The sequence below is a fragment of the Meleagris gallopavo genome, chromosome 2 (assembly GCF_000146605.3).
Source record: "Meleagris gallopavo isolate NT-WF06-2002-E0010 breed Aviagen turkey brand Nicholas breeding stock chromosome 2, Turkey_5.1, whole genome shotgun sequence".
NCBI classification, from domain to species: Eukaryota; Metazoa; Chordata; class Aves; order Galliformes; family Phasianidae; genus Meleagris; species Meleagris gallopavo.
The window spans coordinates 42,832,996-42,856,682 of record NC_015012.2 but is presented as its reverse complement, the minus strand read 5'-3'; the positions used below and the strand labels follow the sequence as shown (position 1 = coordinate 42,856,682).

The following is a 23,687-nucleotide window of genomic DNA, read 5'->3' as shown; positions in this document are numbered from 1 at the left end:
AGAGAAACAATTTTTTTTTTTTTTTTTTCCTAAAAGTCAGTAGACATGTGCAATTCCAATGTAAATTTATGCATTGATTGGGAATACTAATTAGATTTTATATGATTTCTCTGTATTCCAGAAAATGTACTTAATCTCTTTGGTTTTGGTAGATGTCATTGTGACGGAGTTGATCTATCATGGTAATTCATTTTGTTGTTCTTTTTTCATCCTTCATCCCATTTTTTCCCCTTATTTTCTTTATTCTTGAGTGTTCTTCCTGTGTATCTTTTATACTTCTTTCCTTCCATTTCTTTTTACTTCTTCTTTTGATGGTCTTGGAACAGAATTTGTATGCTAGAATCTTTGTATAAAACCTTGTTTAAGCTCAGAGAATCTGGGGGTGCTGTGTTTGACAGCAGGCTGAACATGACTCAGCAGTACCCTGGCAGCCAAGAGGGTGAGCTGCATTTTAGGACTCATTAAACACAGCATACCCAGCCGGTCAAAAGTGGTGATTCTCCCGCTATATTTAGTGCTGATGCATCCTCACCTTGAATATCATGTGCAGTTCTGGTCTCCACAATACAGAAAAGATGTTAGGGTCCTTGAAAGCATCCAGAGGAGGCACAAAAGTCGATAACAGGGCTGGTAGGCATGTCCTGTGAGGAGAGGCTGAGAGTACTGGGATTGTCTGGAGAAGAAGAGGTTGAGAAGTGACCTCATTGCTCTCTGCAGCTCCATGAGGGGAAGCCCTGAAGTAGATGCTGGGCTCTAATCCTAGAAACTATTGATAGGATACAGGGGAATATCACAAAGCTTTAATAGAGAAAGTTTAGACTGCTTGTTAGGAGGAATTCCTCTACCATGAGGGTGGTCAAACAATGGAACAGGCTTCCTTCCTAGAGAGATGGTTCATGCTTGATGCCCATCGGCGTTCAGGAGGCATTTGGACAATGCGCCCTTAGTAACAGGCTTTAAATTTTCATTACTTCTGAAGTGGATGGGCATAGGGGTAGAGTCCCTGATAACTGAAGTATTCTCTATATAAAATCTGGCTAAAGTATTTCTTATGTGGGGAGTATATTATGAAGCTGTGTCATTATGTCTGTGTCATTAATGGTGATAAGAAAACTTAACAAACTGAAGATGCATTGTTTTTCTTACCTCTCATTTCTAGTGACTGTTAGTCTTTTAGATTCCTATTTTACTTCATATTTTTTACCTTGAATTTTTTTCAAAATAACTATACTTTTTCTTCTCAGAGAATTTTCTGAGTTTCATATATAAATGTATATGTATATATTAACTTTGTATATACATGTTTTAACATGTTCTGATCTCAGGTATCGAAAGTTGTGTTTTTTATTCAGTTGGTTTTCTTTTTTGAAATCACAGCCTTGCGTTTACCCTAAGTGAAAGAAATGCTACTTATAGGATTGTAGTTCTTGAAGAGACATAGTGTAGAGATCTGCCGTCCTGCATTTCTGTCACATTTTCGATTAAATAATAACTGGAATATTAAGGAGGTCAGATTGCTTTATGTACAGGTGTTCTTAGTAGTGCTTTCTGGAAGGATCTTAGAATTGCAAAGATTTTTATTTGTAGTAAAAGTAAAGTAATAACAAGTAAGTGCTTCCCTTTTCAAGCTATTTAAAGTATGCTGTATTGCCAGTGTTAGTTTTGAAATCTAGATTCTGATTATACAAAAATAAAGCTTGTTATACAAACATCTGTAGTTTAATGCTGACTGATGATTTATACTCATCAAGCTTATCTTCATTATGCTATTTTGACGTCAGATTGCAGAAAATTCTAACGGTTGGGAAAGTGATCAGGATTTTCCAACTACTATTCAGTAGAAAATGTGCTCTTTTAAACAGTACAGAAAATACTCGAGCATGCAGTATAGGACTAATGAGATTTTCTTTAATATTTTGCTTATAGGCTAAGATTTTAATACAGGTATGTTCTGGACTCTCTTATCAGAAGAAATGTAGGTGAGCATGATGTAGGAGATTGGAGCTAAGTATTTTAAATAGCTTAAGTCATGTTGGACTGGACCATTAATAACATACTTGTAAGTTAAACTTAGGACTGACAAACTGTCCTGGAAAGAGAAAGATGAGATGTTACTGGAAAGTGACGTTGCTTGGACTGCAGCAATTAGTGAGAAGTTTTTAAGTCTTTGTCAAGTTCATTTTTCTTGTGTACTGTTGGAAATTACATGTTTTCTACTATTTTTTTTTTATATATCTCTTAGTAAGTATTTTCAAAACTTTCTTTGTTTTCAAACATGCTGTATTAGTAAGGCTAACAAAATATATCTTTTCTTGCTTTGAAAATGAAATTACCATATGCGGAATTCAGAAACCATTGTTGGAGTTCGTGGTGGTTTTGCCACTTCTTTCTCAGGGCAGATTTATACTACTGAACATCCAAGGAATCTTGCAGTAATACTAGCAGCTGTTTTGATTCTGAGATCCAGATCTCTTGGTATAAATATGCTTGTATGATATTGGATGCCAGATTTCAGATGATTTGTGAAGGAAAATCAACTTTCCACGTTCTCGTGCTTGCTACAAATCCTGGACAATGATTGCAAAAGGATGCAGTTTTGTCTTTCCTCTTTGTACAAAGGATATTTTTTGTGTCTGATAGGTGAAACTTGCTCAAGATCAAATGATACATGCCCATAGAGAGCAAGCGAGTATAGGCTATAGTTTCTAATCGTGGAGGTGGGGTCTGTCCTAAGTATCAAAATACCATAAGCTATTACGTTCAGCAGTGATGGTTTCACATCAGCAGAATACCCTTCTAAATATGCAAACAAGTCAGTATGCTCCAGTTGTTACAACTGTCCTGTTAATTTCTAAACAGACCTTTGGAAGATAAAAGATAACCGTGGTTGCACTTATTCTTCTTTATCACTAAAATCAGATGAATGTCCAATCCCTTTTTTACGTTTCCTTTTTAATTTCTTTAAAATATTGAATCTCTTCTTCTCAAGAATAACTTCCATGTTTGAGATAAAAATGGCATTTCTTGCCATAACATAGCTCAGCTGCTTTTTGTTTCTGAAGTTTGCTGGCAGTCACAGAAATTTGTTTTGTTGTTTGTTTGTTTTCAGAACTAGAAATGTAATATTATTGATTTGTTACATTGTTTTGACTTTCTAATTCTAAAGAACTATTTCATTGTAAGATCTGTGAAGATTTCCTAGACTGTTTTTGAAAAAACATCATATTTATCGACACCATGCCATTCTTTTCACATAGCTCTGATGTAGTATCTTTATTTTCTTAAGCTTCTCACAGACATATTCCAGTTGTAATGTATTTGATAACATATTTGACTGTAATACAGCCCAAGATATGTTGGATATATTACACTATATTTATTATGATTAATCTTGAAATTACACATTCACAGCTCAACTGAATATTTTTTTTATGACAGGATGTAAAGTTCACTTTAGCTCGTCATTCCAAAATTGCAACGCTTGTTTAAAAAAGAAAATAAATGTGTACATACATACTGAGAACTTAGAAGGTAATCTAGCGGTTATAGTATGAAAATATTTCATTTCGCTGCAACAGTACTTTCTGATGGGAAAATGTCAAAACAATTTGAATTGTAGAAAAAAGTGTTCTTTGCCTATAGCGATAAATGGAGATCTCTTGAGCGGAAGCTGACAAAGCAATCTTTTCAGCTGCAGTATTTGAAGGAAACGAGATGCTAAGTGTAAGAATTAAGCGTTGTCTTCACAATGCTCACTACGTGGGTTTTATATGCATATTAAAGTTCTGAAGCCCTATTAGAGAGTGTTACAAGACAGTCAGTCGTGAAAACAAATGCTAATATATCTTGCATGACAGTTTGTTTGGCCACCTCGATCAGAAGCCCTGGCAGCCCATGAAGTTGAAGTGGTACTTCATTCCTAACAACTGAAAATTTTTAAGTGAATAGATTCCTTTTGTATATACATAATTTTTAATTGAATTTCTAAAAAGGATTATATTGACTGCCATTCAAAACAAAGGCTATTCAGGTTAGGATCAACTGTGGAAAACATAAACTTACCAAATGTGGTATTTTGCACCTTTTTTTTTTCCCTTTTCTGCACACCAGTGCATCTTCTCATCTTACTAGCTGTTACAATGTTCTTTGATTTGTAATTTGGAGCTTTAAATAGTCTATTTAAGGATTCATGAGTTGGTGCCCACTGTAAATGCACTGCATTTGTGCCCTCCTCCTAGTTTTCTTTTGGAAGTTGCTAGGAACTTGTTCAGGAAGAATGTTCATCTTGTTTGATTTGTTTCATGGAGATATTCCTATGGGCTTACTTTTCCATTTGTGGTACCCATGCCTTCCCATTCTTGTTCATTTTCAAAACCAAAAAAAATTGATTTCTACTTCTTCATAGTGCTAAGCAAAAAAAACTATGGGATGGCACTGTCCTTGTCCTTTTTAGAAGACAGAATTAGACAAAGCTTAAGCTTTTCTAGTACTGGCTCAGAGACAGTAAATGTTTATTCTGTTCAGAATTGAATTGCTGTTTGCATTCAATGGAAGCGGGAACAGCTGGCGCAGAAGAGTGAGGGAGCAGTCATCAGTTTCCTTCTCACTTTCCTGATTAAAAGTGACGGAGGGAGAAAAAAAGTTCTGAATGCTTTGAAAGGACATGGGTGACTTTATGAAAACTTAGATGTTGTGGTGACAGTGAGAGTGGACGCTTATACATCCATGTAATGGTATAACACACAACACACAGCAGCATTTTATGTAATCTTACTATTATATTCGGTATGTGAGATCAAGTCACAGAAGATAAATTCGTTTTGTTTGTGAGGTGATCAAGTACCTTCAGTAGACCAACCGCTGCAGTTGGTGGCTGAATTGCCATCTTTGCTATTCTGCTCTTTGTTTTTATTTCCTTCCTAATGTTTTGTTCTGCCAAACTTCCTTGTATAGAGATGCTTTGTCTTTGCAGTGGTGGAACCTCTTCAGTAAAAAGCAGTAATGGGAAGAACGTACATCCGGTTCGTGTACACAGAGGTGTTGCTCCTGTTCTCTGCTCTGCACAGCCATTTTAATCTGAATGGGAAATCTGTCTGGGGACCAGAGTACAGTAATTAGCAGTCTCTTCAGAGTGTCAGAGCAGAATTACCATTGTAATGGTTTAGCTGGAGGATAAAAGGATTGAATTTGGGTCTGCCTTCCTGCCAAACTAAATGAGTTACCATGGGAATTTTCAAATATAAGAGGCGTTTACTTAAAGCAATTTGGCGAGTTTGAATAAACTCATAAATTACGGGTTTTAGGGGAGAGATCCTTGCTTTCTCTGGCATAGGCTGAACAGCAAAGAAGACTGTTAGAAAGCTGCTTACATTCTTAATGAGTTGATCCATGCTCCTGTGCAGACTATCAGCTTATTAAGGCTAAACTGTTTCTGCTAAATGCAGTACAGTAAGCACATTTTCAGAGACTGAGTTTGCAACGAATCTCTGGAGTAAAAAAATAAAATCTGATTGCTCTAAATATAAATTGAATTTCCTTTGCTAGATTAGATCTATTTTCAAATAATGCTATTAAAAATGGTTCTCTGTATTGTTTCAATAAACATTAACCTGCTATTGATTTCAACTTTCCTCTGCATGTAATATTTATTACCAGAGTTGTCAAGTCTGCTTCTGGTAGGGGAGGAGGGCAGTGAAGGTTTCCTTTGAAAACAAATAAGGTGCTGTGGGCCTTCAGACTGTTTTTTTTCAGGTCACATGTAAATATTTTCCCAGCTCAGGCTTGCATTCTCTCTGAAGGGAGTTGGGCTTTGACCTGCTGACTTCCTTGTCAGCACCAATGCTATTGAAATGTGAGAAGATGGACTTTCTGCTTTCACAAATGCCTCAACGGATGAGCATCACTTATGCTTGCTTAACCTTCAGTTGTGCTCAAGAAGTCAGCTGTGCTAGTAAGAACTGATGACCAGTGTTGTGCACTATTTGTTTGGAAGCATGTGTTAATGTTCTTCTGACCACTGTGAAATTTGCTCACTCACTCACAGAAGGAAATAGGGAAGCTGATATGCGCTTGAATTCTTGGATATTCGATTTTAAAATTGATATTGCCAAAATATCAGAAGTTGTTATACTTGGAATAGCATTTTTTCTCAAAAATAACTTACATTACATTTATAAAGACTAATTTATAAGACATAAGACCTAATGCTTAAATGTTTCCCTATGATCTTCCCTATGTAAGTATGTATCTCAAAAACTTAACTCATCAATATTAAGATATTGTGGATGAACTAATTAAAAAGAGAGGAGTAACTGTTGTTACGTCAGTAATTTAGGCTTTTGTTTTTACTACTTCAGCAGTAAAAGTATAACTCCTTCATAAGAATCTTACATCACTAGTAGGAATCCTGTAAATAGTAAATTTGTGCTGGTGATTCAATAGCTGAACAGCTGCTCTGTTCTAACAAATTCTTAAACTGTTACTAACGATGCAGCTGAAATTCTGTTTGGTAGCCTCAGGGTAAAGTTTCTACGAAACTTTAGAACTATTTCCAAAGAAATAAGATGAAGACAAGAGTAGCATTTACTAGTACTGATACTCTGAATTTTAGCAGTTCAAGTTACATTTAAAATTATTTTTTTTTAGTTTTCCCATATTAATTGTGTTCTAGACTCATAATTTAGATACATGGCACAAATACCTTACAGCAGCTCTGCAAAACTCATTGGTGTTTGTATGTAGTCTTCAAATTTCATAGTGTGATTTTTCTTGTGTTTCTTTGGAATTTTGATTCCAAAGGCTTGCTGGTCTTTCTCGGGCCCTATCTTAGTTCAAGTCTTGTGCCTTCTTCCTTTTCATCCTCTCTTCTTGACTTGCACAGCTAAGATGGACCTAAGTGACAGTGAGAGCATAGGAGCAGTTTAAACTTCTGTTTGTTTGTTTCTTTTGCCAATTCAGGTATCGAGATAAGGCTATCTGATACTTATTTATAACTGAAATCTGGGCTTCATTGTGTTATCTTAGTTTTGCTAAGATCTTGTATAATCTTAGCTCTTCTCTTTCCTGGGTAGAAAGTGTGGAAAATGTGGAATTGCTACCTAATGATATATGGTGTTTTTTGTTTGGTTGGTTGGTGTTTTTTTTAAGAAGGTTTTTCATAACCTGAAAATTACTTATCATTTGCATCTGTAACATGTCTTTATTCATTCTAGAGAGGAATATTGAATTGTGAGGATAGAAGGATATGCACCTACTCATCCTGTTAGAAATCAGATTTATTATTTTTTTTTTTTTAAGCATATTCTGTCTTTTACATTGGGCAGTGCAGAGAGAAACCTTTTGGCATTGCTATCCAATTATATGATTATATATAAAAGACTCTGTATAAGACTTAACTTACCTATTATGTTGTCTCAGGCATAACTGAGTTGGACCTGTTGAGGAATGAATTTGTGATGCCAACTGTTAGTTAGAAGTGAAATCTTTCTGCTTCGCTGCTGAGCACAATTGCAGACTTCAACTACTTACTTTGTGGATGAGCATAACAAAATAGCACTTGTCAGGCTTCTCCGTAATCTGATTTTATTTGCTAAATAATAGAGAAATAACCTGCAAAATTTTCTGCTGATTTTGGAGAGGTACATCGCTGTACTGAGTGTCTCACAAGAAGCAGAACACACAGAGGACAGTCCAGATAATAGGCACCAAAATATGGGAATACCACAGGAGGGAAGAAGGGGGAAGCTATGAAAAATTCTCTGTTTAGTTTATTACGTTTTCTAGGGTTCTTGCTACTGCTGGTCTGGAAATCCAGAGAATCAAAGAAGTATGAGTTCCCCTAGACTAGTAGGGTAGCATCTGTTTCTTCTCAAGGCACAACCCTCTCTTTTCTGATAAAATCATTTAAATTATTTTTATTCATTTTTCATACAACTTTGCTTCTTCTAGGACATTGTCACATTGGCTTCTGATCTTTAGATTCCCTAAGTTTGTATCTTTCTACATTTCTTTTCATGTAGTCACTGACTTCACAATAAGCTTTTTGGGAGTGGAAGCTATGTATGCATACTCGTACTGAACTCTGAATCAGACTTTACATGTTGTTATGCAAACATTAACACTGCATGCAGAGACATGAAAATAAAATGCATTGTCCCAAGACATACAGTTCTTGGCTGAAGAAAATCAGTTCTCACTCATTGTAGTTCTACAGAAGAGTATAATACAGAAATATGACATCAATATCAGTAAATAATTTTTTGGGGGGAGTGCTCAGATTTCTAATTGTTGGATGTACTGTGTAGTTGGTGTGGATTTAAAGTTGGTGGCCTACAATGTAAAAATTGCTAGTTTAGTACGATTATGTTTAGTTTTTTCAGTGCTTCTTAGGAGTGCAAATATCAAAGCTCAAAGGTCTCTGCAAAACATGAATTTAGTAAATATTTACAGTAGTAAGTAAACGGCTGAGATTGTAGCCTTTGCTTCAGAAGAGCAAATCTACAAATGGAGAAAGAATAATTCACATAGTTTAAGGTAGACAATAAGAGGAGCATGATTAGTACCAGTGGTCAAGGCAGCAATAGTAGTATCCTTCCACAGAAGACTGGTAGTAAGAAGAATGACTATAAATAAAGAGAAATGGGCAGAAATTGGTAAAATAAAATTAAAAAATATTGTATGAGTTGGATAGAGGAATAAGAAAAATGAGCTGAGATAATTTAATAAGAAGATAAATTGGTTGTAAAGTGGTAAATTGCAGCTTCACCCTCAATTAGAAAAGACAATACCATGCTTCTAGTTTGGAAATTAGTTTGCTAATCTTTAGAATTAAATACTAATTTCACGTGGAGCCGTGTCAGTCAACAGCTTCTTGCTGGGGAGGTTTCAACTCCCCTTTATCTGACAGAAAACTACTCAGGCCTAAAATAAACATCCTTTGCAGATTCACATGTCGATATGGCTCAGGTGTGGGTATGATGTTTGATACATAGGAGAGCAAAAGCGAAGAAAGAGACTAGGATTGTGACCGTCGCCAGTTAGTTGTATTGACTTGCAGTACCACAGAAGTGCTGAGATTTTTTTCCCTTTTTTAAATCAGTTGACTTCTTTGACAGCAGTATAAATCTTCTGCCTAATCATCCAGAAGTTGTAGACTAGCAAAAAGCATTCCAATAGCATTTTAATTTTTTTTGCATTTTAGCATCATCTTTTCCATTCTTTTTTTTTGTTTTTTGTTTTTAAGTATGTGCTTCCACTCAAATAACTCTCTGTAAGTTTCCTATCTGATTGATCCCCATTCCATCCTCAGTTTTTAAAGGTCGCTGTTTACTGAACTCAGCCACGTGCAAATACACTGGAGCTTAGTTCTACACATTCTAGAAACAAAAATCCCTTTTTGAATCATTTCACAATTGCCCGTGCTTTTCAGTCTTTTTGGATCTTTGCTATTTATATTTTCTTTGACTTAAGGAAAAGAATTTCCTCTCTTCCCACTGATGAAGAGAAAGTAAATATTCTTAATTTACTTTTAGAGTCAAAAAACTTGCAGCCCTTTTTAGATGCGATTCCTAATTTTTAATTATTCTTTTTCCTTTTTTCTTATTTTTATCTCTGTAAGTCATTTTTATGTGCATGAAAGTAATTTTTTTGTTGCAAAATACTGTGCATAAGAATATAATCCATTAAGTTAGAGTATGTGAATTTGGGTATTATTTTGGAATATTCATGAGATTCCACAGTTCAGAGGATTAAGAGGGGCTTGGGTGATTTATCCTGTTGTAGAGAGTACATTTTAAGCCGCTTTTACTTACAGGTGTGTACCTTGTCTACTAGAATTTGAAATGATAATTCTATGATCTCTGAAAGACAGTTTCATTGTACTTATTTCAGGTATCTAAATGGAAAGAGATGCTTTCTCATAATGATTGGATTAGAATAATAAGTGCTCAGAGTACTGCAGTCTGAACAATATTGAAACAGATTTGGGGGTAAAGATTTGAAGAACAAGACTGAAATCTAGAAATGGGAAAATGAGAAGGATTCAAGAATCTTTCTGAAATGAAACTGAAAATTCAGTTTGGAATGATTGATGTGCAAGGCATTGGCAGTGAACATGTAGGAAAGAAGGAAGTTATCATTTGAAAAGCTTGGAGTTATTAGGATGGATTTCATTTCTTAATATTTCTTCACAAAACTGATACAATACATATTTCACATTTAAGGTTAGTAGAAGAGCTACAGAGGAACTCCCACATAGAAATATTGTAGGATTATCTTATTGCAAATGGTTCCCCAAGTATGACATGACAGCATTCATCCAGCTTGGCTTGGTTACTGCTGAGCGTTTCAGCCACAGTTCAGGTACTACTTGGCAATTCAATAAGGAAAACTGTTAGATGAATTTTTAGTGTAATGCATGGTGCAGAGTCTCTAGCAAGCTGTTCAGATACAACACTATAGAATATGCTAAGTTCAGCAAGAAATGGAAGCACAGAAGTCTTGATTGTTGTTTATTTCTGTCCCATTATAGACTTGAACTTGCAGTGAAATTTGATCAAATTTTTAATACATGTCCTGCTAAATGGTTACTTTAGCATTGTGTCTGTGTTTCTGCTGAGGAGGCAGACTTTTAAAATAGTATGTAGAGCAGCAGGGGAATGATGGGGAAATTAATTATTTAAGATAGGCCTGATATATAATTCTCTCATTCTAAGAAAATTAGACTTAAATTATTGTTATATCATGTTGTTCATTCAAATGTGATTGAGAAAATGGATTCAAGTTAGCTCCTTCTTTTAATATATTTTGACATTTCAAATTTTAAGAAAGTTAAACTCCCTTGGCTTGCACTTGTGTATGTATGCAGTACTTCGTATTTAGTATCTTTAGTGTTTAGTGCAGAAAAACCTTCAACTTCAACTTAGGGAAGAAGACAAGTGGTATTTACAATGACTGTCTTCAGCCCAAATATGCAACAGGGTACAAGGGGTATTCTCCAGAAAAGACCTCAGCTTCTCTGGAGTAACTTTCTAGAGGACTGTCTCTATTAAGTGCAGACAACTAGTTGCAGTATACAACCTGCAGAGTGCTTGGATAAGAGACTAAGGTGATCTTGAAATGAAGAATTTTTAAAAATGAAAGATTAGCAAAGAGCAACTAGCAAGATAAAAATGCAGCGATGTTGAATTTAAACAAGTCAGGGCTGCAATCAATACGTCTTACTTCAGCTTCGAGCTCCAGGATTTTTTTTTCAAGAACAAATAATAAATAATTGAAATAAGACTTCCATATGCTTGAATTAATCTAAATGAAGTACACTGGAAATATATGCACTTTTCTTAACAGACAAGTAAAATAATTATTACATCTGTGGAACAATCACAGGAAAATGAAGTATATTGCGTGATTTTTAATGATTTACTTAGAATACACTAATGTTTTGTAATTGAAACTGTTAAGAGTTGACACCCAAGATTAATGAAATTATTTAAAAATTAAAATATGTTCCATGTATATTTTTTTCTAATATGTATGTTTCAAAAGCGTCTTGGCTAAATGTATGAAACTTTGCCTTTTGAGGCTTTTGAAATGCTAAATTTGCATAGAGCTACTATGAAAATAATGATACAAACTGACGGTAGAAACTTTCATGCCTTCCCTTGACTCCTCATGAGTAGGTTTTCAGGGCTATCTGGGTTCCAAACTGGCTCTGGCAGTTTGTCACAAATGGGAGTTCTGGTAGCTGGCGCTCCTGGGATAGCCACAGGTTGCAGCTCTGCTGGGACACAGCAGTGTTGTCCCTTGGTCACACGGTGTGCAGTGGGGTAATGCTTTTGGGAAGAAGCGTGCATCAAAGGCCCTTTGTTGATAGTCTTGGCTAGGCAGCACTGCGTTCTCGCTGCTGTCTCTGGAAAATAATCATTGGGTAGTCTCGAAAAGCTGAAAAGAAAGCTCAATAAATAGCAAAGAAAGCCTTCTCCCTAGCAACACACTGCCTTGGAGCAGCTTGAGCCTTCAAATGGAAGGTCATATGATTGACATATTTGTCCGCTAAAGAGAGTGCACACAATTCTTTTTTTCACATCTCTGTATTTTTAAGCTGTGTGAAAGCAGGTTTTAGCCAGCCGCAAGCAAGGGGAGCCCAGCCAGTTGGAATAGTCCTGTTGGCTTGCCGTGGGCCCCGTCTGCTCTGAGGGTACAAGGAAAGTAGGACAGGCGTCTGCGGTGTTTATGGAAGAATTAACTTCGATTTTTAAAGAGTGACATTTATATTAGAGTAGCAGTAAAATGCATGTAAGACACATATGCCCTATTATTACAGTCAGTAGATCTGTGGCTTGCATCTCTGCTTGTAAGCAGCTGAAAGTAATTGTGAACTTTTAGTACTCATTCACATTTTAGCAGCTGTTGAGAATTACTTAAAGCATATACTCAGTGCATCTGTCCCTAAGTTGCTTCCTCAGTCGCTCTAGAAATTAAAGTCTCAGGTACACTGTGTTTTTGTGCATCTTGGGTTTAAACATATGTGTCTTTTTATCTCAATATTACATATTTCTTTGAGTGGTAGTTTTATTCAAACTTATTTGTCCTGTTTATACATTTCAGTCATTTGTCATTAGACTACTCCACCACACAGAGAGAAGAAAAAGCATCAATAAAACCATGCCATTGCTCAATCTGTTCTTCTGGAAATAAAACAGTTATGTAAAATACTACCAAAGGAGGGGCAGGTGAAATGCAGAAGCAGATATATATTTTTTTTATATTGGTTACCTCATCACACTTCCCTGTCACGATTCTTGTTGAATACGTGAGTGATAGTCAATGAAGCTACTGGAAGACTTCTGTTCCCTAAATCTTGGAATTGGATGAGCCAAATATTTGTGATTTTACTCTCTATCCTAATACATGAGTTTAATTGGATTGGTCAGTATTATCTTTTCAGGGCATTTCAAGCTGAAAATAAAAATATCTTAAAAGTCAGTACCACAGCCTGAATTTCTGCGTGACATCAATTGCGACCCTGAATCCTGTGTTTAATGGAACACTTGAAGAATGTACCCTTATTTGCAGCAAGTCTTTCCAGTGTTCTCTCACCAGCAGTTATTTTTCTTTTGTTACTTTAAAGAGAGAACTTGTCAATTCTTTCTAATTACTAAATTTGATCTAAAATAAGATGTCTCTTCTCTTTTAGTATTATTATTTTTATGTGGGGACAGATTAAAAACATAAAGGACACGTTTTACATATGAAAATATGGGGTCATATTTCAATACCATTTTGAGAATGAAAGGCTTTGTTTATGTGCTGAAACATTAGCATAGCTGGAAACAGAATTAACTGGCACTGGAGTCTGCAACAAAATGCTGGTTTTGAAATAGTGGGCTCTTTTGGGAGGTGGAGGATATGATGTCTGAGTTCAGTGTCGTTGCTGCACCTACGAGAATTTTAGAGTTGTTTACATTGTATAAGCTCAAATAGAAAACTCCTGAGATATCAAAATAAATAATAGGTCAGGCTAGACCTGTGTACAAGCATTTTAATAACAATCCCATTTTTATTTTTCTAACAACTGTCTCTTATCTGTACCTGTTAGATGAACTGCGTTTATTGTATGTAGTTGTGGAGCATAAGTTAGAGAAATTATTTTTTATAATATATTGTACATACAACATGGGTTAAAACATTTGTCCCAGTATAAGTGGAATGCGTCAGCACAATCTCAGAGTGTTTTGACATGGTTCACTCTGTTACAAAAGCTAGAGATGGAATAAAGATCTGCATAATATGGGTTATGTTTGATCTCTGTTCTGATTCCTGTTATGTTTGTGGTACTTCAGATGTTGCTTGTAGAGCCTTACATGGGAAATGTATACTTACAGGCTTGCCTGGTAGCATCCCATTCAGTGTGCATATAGTTTAGCTCTTTTTTTTCAGAATTAAACTAACCACTGGGAAGAAATCTGAGTGTCTAGCACTCCAAAATTAAAACACCAAAAATAGTGTTCAGCTCTGAAAGTTTAACTGGGTTTTCACATTGCTAAAAATAGATCTAATGCTATAGATCACATTATTGATAATTATTTCATCTGAATGTTAATACATATATTAATAAATACATCTTAATGTGTTCCAGATAATTATGTCTTTTCCGAAACATTGTAGAGGGAACTGTATAAATGTTGTTTTCTTTTAATATTTGAGATGGGCTGATATGTGTATATATGTCATGAAAGGCATTTCTGGAGTTTTGTTGTTCGCTGTTCCTTCCTGTGTGGTGTGTGGAGCTTCATGTCATTAACACTTGGATGGTTAGGATATGAGGAAAAGATAGATGATAATTCCAAAAAAACTGCTAAACAAAAAGCAAATTCTGGAAGTAATTACTGTTGAGTGCCCAATATAATCAATCCAAGGGCTGTTATTTCCTTGAAAGCTCAAAAGCCTGTGAGTTAAATATCAGCCCCTTATGACTGTTCTCAGTAATTGTTTGGGACAAGCATAAAAGTCCATTAAGGTCAAACAGAATGCTTCAGGCGATATTTTTTTCAATATATTAACAACTAGTACCTAGAAAGTATATGGTGAAACAGCCCCTAGGTTCCATTGGTACTGTATTTCAGTTTGGCTTATAAAATGTGCTTCATGCTGATTTTTCTGTACCTTATCTGTATTTTCCTGTTGCAGGAATGGAAGGTGGGGGAGGGGGGGCGTAAGGACACTCAAATATTACTGGTTAGCCAAGTATCATGATTAAACATGGATGTGTCAGATAAGGTGATGGAAAGTGTAAAAAGATATGCTGCCTTTTCCCCCTAGTATATCTTTAACATTATGACCAATGAATTTGTCAAGTGAAACAGCACAGTCTTCTTTGCATATCATTTGAACTGAGAGCTTGCTTTGAAGAAGATAAGCAGGCTGTGTTGCCCAGAAGAAATAATGATGCTAATTTATCTTTGCCTGTCTTCACAGACATAGCAGTGTGCATCAGTGTTGAAAAGGAAGTAGAGAAATAACTGAGCTACAACATGCTGCTTATTCAGTGCTATAGTATCATTAATGGCATACAGTGTTCTAAGAAATATGGCTGGTTTTAAAGGAGTGATTTCTTTTACTTTGTCTGAAAAGTATTTGGGGAAGCTTCCTCTAATACAAGAAAAGCTGCTGAGTGATGCCAGAAAACAATTATTGGGCAAATTCTCCTTAGTACCAACAGGAGTTATGTTGTATCTGCTCCATCACCATCAGAAATATACAATCAGGAATGAGGAAGTTTAAATGATGTATGTTTACCAACAGCTTCTAACTACCAATATTTATGTTCCAGACATGGGAAACTTAGGAATCTTTGTCAAGTTTCTTGAGGGGAAGAGATGATAGGATGTTTATTCCTTAACTCTAGGTAATAGAGTAGCTTGGCAGAAGTAAGAGCCTTTACAGAAGTGACATCTTGAAGTAGGTAACTGATGAGTAGTTTATGCAGTCAGATTCAGATTATTTTAAAAAGCTCTTTTCTTTCTGTTTTATTTCTGGTTACTTGTCTTCTTGACTACGACTGCATTACCATAGATATTTTGGTGTTTCAACAACTTAGAATTAAAAAAAAAAAAAAAGCTTTCCAAATACAGAGTAAATTTTAAGCGTGTGTGCTTACTTTCACTTCAACTTTTCCAATGTATTTTCCTGTGATCTTTTATAATATATTTTAGAGTATATTGATGCCTGATATCTGCTTTTTGTTTTAAATACGTGTATGTCTAGGAATTTGTAGTATATTGTTTGTGAGGTTTTTTGTTTATCAGTTATGAATGGATGGTTTTTGTCCCTGAATGGAGACATTCATGTGTAAAGACTGTTTGACTGGCGCATGGTATGTTTGGAATACTTACTGATCTACAAGTGAATTGCAGTGGAACATTTCTCTTTGTCAGCTAGATAAAAGCATTCCACAGCGTGTTGAGTCAAAGTGAGTGTCAGAGCGCTGGCGATGAAGCTGCAGCTGCTAGTCTGCTCTAGCAGTTGAGGACATAGGAAGGCAGGGTGACAGAGCCCTGCCTGCGGGCTGAGAAAAACAAGAGCAGTAACAGTAAACTATTTCAGTGGTGCTATTATGTTTTATCAAAATTCAGATTAAATTAATAAATTGCAAGTGCTTTGTATGTGACAACTGCCAATGACTTTTCTATTTGAGGAAGGAATTTTCAGTGTAATTGTTTCGTGTGCAGTAAAATTATTTAATGCATTGACTGTGTACTTAAAAATATGTTGTGCACATAGTTGGCAGAATTCTCAACCTGAAGCAATGTGGACAAAAGCGTAGAGACTTGAATAAAAGGTATTAGCTGGAAGAGGTGTCTGCTCTGTCTTTGAGGATATCAAGTATTTCTGCTTACCCAAAGGTGTTGCGGAGACGGCTGGCTGGCAGTCATGCCAGTACATGTAGTTGCTGAGGCACTTGAAAGGTCAACGCTGCTCTTTGGTGCTCTTGCCTTGCCGGGGCTGCTTGGTTTTTCTTGTCATCAGCCTGGGGGGAAAGACCCACTGCAGTTAACTGAGGGAAGACCAAGACAGATCTTTGGTCTTTGTATTTGCACATGATTTATGCATCACTTTTCTTCACCATCACTTGATAAAGGACTGCTGCTTTAAAGCCAGTGCTGGCTGCACCCTTCCTAGGGTTGAGCTCAGTTCAGTTCATGAGAAACCAGCTGAAGTGCAGGAATGTGTGACGGCATGCAAAAACACCATCCAACATGCATGACATTTGTAAGCTGATGACAGTCACTAACATCACCTAAATAAGCATACTTCTGTGGCTATGAATGCTGGAAAAAAAAAGTCATATTTTCCAGAGTAATTACTGTAAGGGAAAAATGTGTGAGTTGCTTCTATAGAAAGGCTCAAAGCTTTCCCTGCCATTATTAGTGGTGAGAATCAGAATATGTTTTGAGACTTAACTGGTAAGAACTGTGAGGCTCAAGGAGCTCTATCAGGATAAAGTATGTCTGCTATCATATCACCGAGTGGATTGTTTGGCTGGTGAATTAATGCAGCTGCAGTCACCTAAGGGGCTTTGTGTGGCTCAGTGTGGTCCAGCAGCAGTAATGCAGCACAGTGTGGGTACTGACTGGCTCAGCTGTATGCCGCTCGTTCATCTCTGCTCAGTAGTATCCGTTGCTAAACTATTGTTATTTTCTTTCCTTTTCTTTCACGAAAGTGCCCTTCTATCTACTGTGAGTTATTACTGGCTTCTCATCCCATTATTCCACTTTCCTCAGAACTGCCAGTATGCAGAAGCTGATGGTGTGCCCTTCACTTCTGAGGACAGTGTTGTTGTCTCCCCAAGTCCTTCATTGGAACAGTGCAGTGAATGCACTTGTCTTTGGAATCTGTGTATTTGTCTGCCTTCCAGCCTGACACTTTATCTGCCTACCTATCTAGCATGTCTACCTTTTGTGTATAAATGAAAAGTTTAAAAGTACTGTATTCCTAAGTATGCACTGTATGCATATGAGAGTCTGAGAGATTTAAGTGCCTGGAGTATTTCAGAAATGTTAGTTAATCAAAAGAATTTCTCCAAGGATCTCAAGATATCTGAGGTTCAGCAGGGTTGAGGTAAAGCTTGTACACTGAAAATGCAATGAAGTGATTAAAAACATAAGGAGGTAGTAGATTGCTCTATCTGAACTCCCTGTTTCGTGACATGAAACGAGCTCACACTAATAGTTGTTACATAACGATGTTCCACAGTTTTCTCTTAAACAGCTAGCATTACCCAATATAGGAGATGGAATTATGGTTTTAGGTGGGCATCAATATGGTGAGCCTTGTGTATTGTGTTCTTTGCTGTGGGCCTCGGGCCAGTTTCAGACACAGCAATGGCCTTCATCTTCCTCCTCAGCGAGGTGATACTCCCATTTTGCATTCCTAGAAAGGAGCTCAGTCAGGATAGCTTTTGATGTTACATTGGTATATCTTCCTAGGAACTGTTAAAAACCAAACAGTAATTTTAACTAACAACAATTAAAAAATTAATAATTCTCCATTGGTTTTAGATGAGCATTACAGATACAGCAACGCTGACAGACTTGGTGCAGGTGACAGTAGGAACTGTTAGTAGTGTTTTAAACCTTGTGACCACCAGTCCTCCTCTGATAAGGATTAGAAAACCAATTGAGTGTGGTCACTGCTCTGTGGTCTCCTTCAGATCTTTTTACTGCTAGTACAAGTAGAGCTGAGCTGCTGTGAGGAGGGCAGCAACCACACACCCTTGTCTGCACATAGTTGGCTTTGTCAGGATTTATTGCACCTCCCCAGTATTTGTATTCAGTGAGCAGCTGCGAGTGCTTAGATTTAAAGAATTAGGTTTCAAGATACCATTTAAGATTCGTTTTTTCTTTTTTTTCTTTTTTTTTTCGTAATCTGCATGTTATATTGCACAGGAGAAATACAAGGAAGCACTGAAGATTTAAGAAGATGAGAGGTTTGAGTCAATCACTTGAGCTTCAACTTAGTAATGCAAATCTGGCTTTAAGTGACCTTATTGATGTTTGCTCAAAGTAGCTTCCTCTTGGTACAAATGACTGAGCTTTGTTGTAGCTATTGTACAGGAAACGTACTGTCCCTTTAGAGATTGCCTTTGTATCCCTGATGCAACCTCTCTTTGCTTTAACAGAGAGTGCCTGCAGAAATGCCTGCAGCTAGGATAGATTGCTTCGGTGTGCCTCATTTGATCATCTGCCAGCAACGAAGAGAGGATAGGTCAGAGGAAAACATGGGCCTGTTTCTCTATCCCTACTCTTGGAAATGGGAGTTTTTGACTATTGGTGAATTTTGTTACATAGAGATCTTTAAACCAGAGACTGAAGGACATGAAAGGGTCCTGCCCACTTCTGTGGCTAGCGCCTGGAAGAGAGGCGGGAGGCGGCTGCTACAAACTTGGGTGCAAGGGGCTGCAGTCCTGGCAGGGCGGGAGCGCACCCCGTCCTGAGGTGAGGGCTTTGTGTAATGCACAGCGCCACCTTCTGGGCGCCTGGCGCGATGCCCTCCCGTCAGTATTGGAGTTGGGGGGGGTATTGTTTGTTTTCCTTGTTTTTTTATTCTTTGCCGAATGGGTGAAACAAAATACCTAAAGCTAAAAGGCCTGTTAATATCTGCCAGTGCAAGTCCTCATCTTCTACCTGTGAGGTATCACTGATACCATCCTTAAAAAAATGTTTTAAATTGTGGTTGGGAGCCTGTTTAAAGAATACGAGTTTTATCAGCTGCTGAATGGTACTCCAGAGAATTAAATCTGCAGAATAAAAATGAAGGTCTCCAGTCTCTTTTGTATGCTAAAGACTGCTCTCGGTTTTGTAAGTGTACTTGGTAATCCAAGTAACTGCCACATCTTTTCTCATAGAAAGCATAGTGACCTATAGGAATATTGAAGATCCAAAGTAAATGGATCACTTTGTCTGGGTTTTATTGCTTTTAAGTTGCTATAACTCCTTTTGGGGTTCTCGGAAGGAAAAAAAAAGTTTTCTGTCTTTGAGTTTTTATCCTATAAATAACTACATTTGGAAAACGTTCACCATGGGTCTAAAATCTGGGATAATAGAGTTACTAAAATTATCCTATCAAATGGAATGAAAGATTCAGCATTTACTGAGACTCATTAATAGTGTCAGATCAATCACCTAAACTCTTATTTGGAGGAAGTATGCAATTTTACATACATAGCAGTATGGGAGATACAGCTGACACTGAGAAGGCTTTTCTGGTTACTTGCATTCAGTTAATAAACCCAAGCAAAAAAAGCAACCAAGAAACAAATAATAGCAAAGAATAACCATTAACGGTGGAGGAGAAAAGGAGAATGAATATGTTAAAAATCATAATTGCTAAAATAAATTTGAAAAATGATGCTGTATCCAGAATAACCAGAATTGATAGATTCAATCTCTGGGTAGAACAGTAGATTTGGAATTGTTTTTATTGCATGACGGTTGACTACATAGTATAGATAATTTATCAGCAGTGATGCAATGGAGTAAGAATATCTTTAAAAATAAATTAAAAATAGAAATTCTTTACATGTCAATTGTAAGTCTGTTCTGAGGATTTCACATTAAGCATAATATGATCAGTACATTTTGTATTCCAGAGAGTCTGATTCTAATGACTGTGTAATCTGAGGTTTCTGGATAGCACAGTGCTTAACTGTACAATTAATTCATAGTTAAAATGCTAATTGAATGTGTATTTACTTTTTCAATATAAGCATTAGTTCGGTCTGTCATACAGTATTTAATATATAAATACAATAATGTCTAACTCTTCCAGTAAATTCTGCGTGCATAGCAACAACATAAATTGTTAATGTGTTTAATCTTTGTGTTCAGGTAAATCCTCAGTCTTACAGTTGGGACTTCATTTTTTGACATCTGAAAGTGATTCAGTCTTGGCTATCTACTGTGTTGATTTTAAGTTGTTGATCTGAGAAAAAATAAATAAAAATAAAAATTAGATGTTAGCTTCTATTGGGGGCAGGAGATTCTTGAGCAGACCTCACATTAAGTAGTTTATTTTCTTCAATACATTTTTTCCCCCTTGTAATTTAATAAGTTACTTCTCCATGTTTGGGAAGTTAAGTATGCATAACAATCTTTTCCTTTAAATTTGTCTGAATTTTTTTTTTCATATACTTTGGATCCACTGAACATGGATATTCTTGTCAACTCCTAACTGGTATAAGGTGTTTCAGTGCTGCAGTTTTATACTGGAGTTATTTAATAGTACAGTCTTTAGATTATTGGTGATGATTGCTGTTCTTTGTGGCTTTTAATTCTGCTTTCCATAATCATTCTGTGCTCTTCAAAGGCCTAATTAAAACCACCTGTTGAAGTTGTAGTTTAAGACAGGCGAACAACTGGCTCTGGAATCTGACTGTCTTTCAAAGTAGATAGCACAGTATTGTCCAGGCTGTCATTACCTTTGAAGGGGACATGTAAGCTGCCCCTTTTTTCTCTCTGAATGAGACTTTCAGCAATAGTAGAGAATATGAGAAGCAAGGCGGTATCTCAGCATTAAAGTAGATACTGATGACCATCTCATGGATTTTGTATGCGATTATCTTGTTTTCTGGTTGATAGAATGTAGTCTAAACAAATGGTAGTATTTCAGGAAAAACAAATCTGAAAATGTCTTCAAATAGTAAATGGTACTAATTATTACTTCTTTTTTGTTAGTATCTAAAAAGTGAGTGGTTTTTCTGGAGGGTTGGTGGGTTTTTTTGTTGTTGTTGTTGTTGTTGTTGTTGTTGTTGTTTTAACTAAATACTACAAAATATTTATGGAAATTGCAGGATACCATAGAGAGTAGATAACTTGAGGTATATTGAAACCAAACTTAGGAACCATGTATACTGTATAGATGATAGATATATCCTCATCAGAGAATGTCTATATTTCAAAATTCTGACTTCCTTCTTACAGCAGTTGTTGATGTTTGGAAAGTTGCTCAAATAATTAATTTAAAAAAAAATTTTTTACTGAAGCAGTCAGTCAGTATCTCCTATGTAGGTACATATTAAAGTTGCGAAAAAAAGTTGTGGTGTCTATTCTTTTTCTTGTCTGCTAATAGGACTTTTCGAAGATAGTTCAGGAATATATAAACTGTCATAATAAAGCTTCAGAAAAGAATTTAACCTTAGTTTTTATAATTTTGGCACGAGTCTTTTGCAAAACTCTCTAAGATACATATCAGTATTAGTTAATGGTAGATAATAGGCAACTTGAACTTAATTTTAATGAAAAGTTACCAAACCTTACTGTTTTTTAGATGAATGGGTAAGCAGATGTTTTCATTGTTTAAAATTTGAAGGCATTTTATTCTAGCTCTCTTAGATCTTATGCACTTGTGAATTAATAACCTAAACTTTCTTCCTATCTTTTCATATGCAGGCAGAAGGAGAAGACAGCCTTAAAAAGATGCAGCTGATGGAGCTTGCAATTCTGAATGGCACCTACAGAGATGCCAACATCAAATCACGTAAGCATGTTATAATCTTGAGGGTCAGTGTGACACTAGTGGTTTTGTAGGGTTTGATTCCTAAGCCTGCTTTCTGGAAAATGGACTCACTGGGTTGGAGAATAGAAAACACTGTTAAATAAATAAACCAAAACAGTAGGTGGCCATTGCAGTGGGTCTGTTGGAGATAAGTTTCGCCAGGTTTTGGGTGTTTTTTGTTGTTGCTATTTGCTTTGTATTTGTTTGATTTTTGTTTTCTCTTTCTCATTAAAAAAAAGTTTGAGTTGAAATATTTACAGATATACAATTCAAACAAAATGTGACCCTTAAGCCAGATTTTTCAATTTTACAGTCGTTTTTTTTTTTTCCTTAATATGTATATGGACACCTTCTCAGTTTTATTATCAAATAATCAGTTTGAAAATATTACATGTGTTCAGGATACTGTGAATACATTTATCTGTATTATATTCCTTCCTTTCATCTTGCTTGCATGTGTCCCCCCAGTGTTACGTTTTTTCCAGCAATTCAACTGATTTCACTCCTGAGTTCACAGGGATCAGTGATGTAATGAGCCATTTTTACAATTTCTTCCATTAGATTTGCGTGAGAATGCTTTTGTAAACACATGTATGTGCACGTTTACACTTTAAAATTAATTATATACACCAACTAATGACAGCATATGTATGTATATTATGTGTGACACAAACTATTTTCTCTAGTTTAAAATCTAATTTCTGCTTCTGAAAACGTAATTTCTGATGCTCTTCCAAAGTGAACTTTTGCTGTAGCTACGATACCGATATCAAATGTAGGGACAGTGAAGTCAGTTTTTTCACTAAGGGCCTACTGATATTTGCAAATTTGTTTCTCCACATAAACTCCATTTCAATGTTGAATATGCTTAAAGGTTGGAATGCAGTTAGGTCAATTTGAGAGCATTTACACCAGTGTAATTATTCTGATTGGAAAGGGTACATAAGCAAGGGCTTTCAACACCACAGTGCTGGTGATAATTCTACACCTTCTAATTAATACCATAATATCTAAAGCTAGCTCAGTTTTAAACCTGTTAGAGTCCTCAATTTACTGCAAATTTATGAGTAAAATAACTTTTAGATTAGTTTAAATTGGTGCAAATTGTTGCATAGAAACCTTTATATTAATTTGAGTAATTTCTTTGTCTGCTCTATTCCCATTGGTCCATTTTATGTGTAGTGGGATGATGGTTTTTTTTCCATTTTCTGACTAGATATTTCCATGCTACTATTCACTCTTTGATAATTAAGATATTTTCATTGTTTACATTATGACTTTACTGAAAACTTAATCATGGTGATGTATTTCAGATGAAAAAAGGAATTGAAAATGTTTAAAAAAATTTTTTAATTTTTGCATTGAGCATTTTTGTTTAAAAGAAAACTAAAAAAAATCCACAAACTCCACCCTCTCAAATCTGAAAATCTTTCCACATTTCTCATTTCTTTCTTCAGACCACCTGTAAGTTAATTACATTAATGTAGATCAGCAACAGTGCACAGAAACTTTTTACAATGAATAGTTTAGTTTGTCTATTACCAGCTGATCTGTATTAGTGATTAAGAAGTAGTTTGTATTGTTTGCCAGCAGACTTCAAGTAACAATTAAAGATGGAAAAAAACAAAACAAAAAAA

At 35.9% G+C, this 23,687-nt stretch overlaps 1 long non-coding RNA gene across 1 annotated transcript; it reads left to right on the top strand.

The window, feature by feature from the left end:
- The first annotated feature begins 21,317 nt into the window (after positions 1 to 21,317).
- LOC116216329 lies at positions 21,318 to 23,687 on the top strand. The gene is made up of 2 exons (XR_004158885.1): positions 21,318 to 22,032; positions 22,519 to 23,687. It is a non-coding gene; the product is annotated as an uncharacterized LOC116216329 (long non-coding RNA).